The sequence below is a fragment of the Channa argus genome, unplaced genomic scaffold (assembly GCF_033026475.1).
Source record: "Channa argus isolate prfri unplaced genomic scaffold, Channa argus male v1.0 Contig036, whole genome shotgun sequence".
NCBI lineage: Eukaryota > Metazoa > Chordata > Actinopteri > Anabantiformes > Channidae > Channa > Channa argus.
In genome coordinates, this window is record NW_027125255.1 from 67,501 (window position 1) to 70,000 (window position 2,500).

Consider the following 2,500-nt stretch of genomic DNA (forward strand, 5'->3'; position numbering starts at 1 on the left):
CACCCCCTGCCTGGGCTCCGCAGCCCGGGATGACCCCCTGAAATCGTCCTCCATGACCCTCCAGGGGCCCCCGGGGCCCTCGCCCGACCCGCCCGAGGCACCCCCTGCCTGGGCTCCGCAGCCCGGGATGACCCCCTGAAATTTTCCTCCATGACCCTCCAGGGGCCCACGTGGCCCTCGCCCAACCCGCCCGAGGCACCCCCTGCCTGGGCTCCGCAGCCCGGGATGACCCCCTGAAATTTTCCTCCATGACCCTCCAGGGGCCCCCGTGGCCCTCGCCCAACCCGCCCGAGGCACCTCTTGGCTGGGCTCCGCAGCCCAGGATGAGCCCCTCCTATGGACCTCCATGTCCCCGAAGGGCTGCCCTAGTGCCTGGGTTAACCCGCCCAAAGCATCCCCTGGCTGCATTCACGTGTCAGCATTCCCCCTCTGCTGGAGCTCACGCTTTTCAAAACCTGGGTTTCTGTTATTGTGCGAAGGGTAGTCGGCCGAACCGGGTAAAACCGGTTCGCACCGAGGAAGAGTGGAGTTTCGCTCCACCTATTGCAGTTCGCAGCCCTTGACTCTTCCCCGGTTAATTTTTTTTTTTTTTTTTTTTTTTTTTTTCCCTCTTTCTCGTGGTCCTGGTACTCCGTGGATGAAGTTCCACACGCCCCAGCTTTAGGCTTAGGGCGGGCCGGCTAAAGCGCTCAAATCCCGGGCACCGCAGCCCGGCTATGGGGCCTAAGACTGTGACCTCGGCAAAAGCTCCAGGGGCCCCTTGCTCATGCTCCTGGGCTGATTAAGAGCTCCAGTGTCTGGGTCAATTCTCCCCTGCCCAGGCTCATGCTCCGCAGCCTGGGTAAAAACATCCAGGGCCTGGGTTAATTCTCCCCAGCCCAGCCTTATGCTCCCTATCCTGGTTAAAACATATAGGGGCCTGGGTCAATTCTCCACAGCCCAGGCTCACGCTCCACAGCCTGAATAAAAGCTCCAGGGCCTGGGTCAATACTCCCCTGCCCAGGCTCACGCTCCACAGCCTGGGTGAAAGCTCCAGGGCCCTGACCCACACTCCCCTGCCCAGGCTCATGCTCCCCACCCTGGGTAAAAAAATATCCAGGGCCTGGGTCAAAGCTCCAGGGCCTGGGTCATTTCTCCCCAGCCCAGGCTCACGCTCCACAGCCTGAATGAAAGCTCCAGGGCCTGGGTTAATTCTCCCCTGCCCAGGCTCACGCTCCACAGCCTGGGTGAAAGCTCCAGGGCCCTGACCCACACTCCCCTGCCCAGGCTCATGCTGCCTAGCCTGGGTAAAAACATCCAGGGCCTGGGTTAATTCTCCCCTGCCCAGGCTCATGCTCCACAGCCTGGGTAAAAACATCCAGGGCCTGGGTTAATTCTCCCCTGCCCAGGCTCATGCTCCACAGCCTGGGTAAAAGCTCCAGGGCTAGGGTGAACTGCCCTGCACAGGCTCATGCTCCCTAGCCTGGGTAAAAACATCCAGGGTTAGGGTTAGGGTTAACTGCCCTGCCCAGGCTCATGCTCCACAGCCTGGGTAAAAACATCCAGGGCCTGGGTTAATTCTCCCCTGCCCAGGCTCATGCTCCACAGCCTGGGTAAAAACATCCAGGGCCTGGTTTAACACTCCCCTGCCCAGCCTTATGCTCCCTAGCCTGGGTAAAAACATCCAGGGCCTGGGTTAATTCTCCCCTGCCCAGGCTCATGCTCCACAGCCTGGGTAAAAACATCCAGGGCCTGGGTTAACTCTCCCCTGCCCAGGCTCATGCTCCACAGCCTGGGTAAAAACATCCAGGGCCTGGGTTAATTCTCCCCTGCCCAGGCTCATGCTCCACAGCCTGGGTAAAAGCTCCAGGGCTAGGGTGAACTGCCCTGCCCAGGCTCATGCTCCCTAGCCTGGGTAAAAACATCCAGGGTTAGGGTTAGGGTTAACTGCCCTGCCCAGGCTCATGCTCCACAGCCTGGGTAAAAACATCCAGGGCCTGGGTTAATTCTCCCCTGCCCAGGCTCATGCTCCACAGCCTGGGTAAAAACATCCAGGGCCTGGTTTAACACTCCCCTGCCCAGGCTCATGCTCCACAGCCTGGGTAAAAACATCCAGGGCCTGGTTTAACACTCCCCTGCCCAGGCTCATGCTCCACAGCCTGGGTAAAAACATCCAGGGCCTGGGTTAACTCTCCCCTGCCCAGGCTCATGCTCCACAGCCTGGGTAAAAACATCCAGGGCCTGGGTTAATTCTCCCCTGCCCAGGCTCATGCTCCACAGCCTGGGTAAAAACATCCAGGGCCTGGTTTAACACTCCCCTGCCCAGGCTCATGCTCCACAGCCTGGGTAAAAACATCCAGGGCCTGGTTTAACACTCCCCTGCCCAGCCTTATGCTCCACAGCCTGGGTAAAAGGTCCAGGGTTAGGGTTAGGGTTAACTCCCCTCCCCAGGCTCATGCTCCCTACCCTGGGTAAGAACCTCCACAGCCCAGCCCAAGTCACCCAGCCCAGGACCACCCTC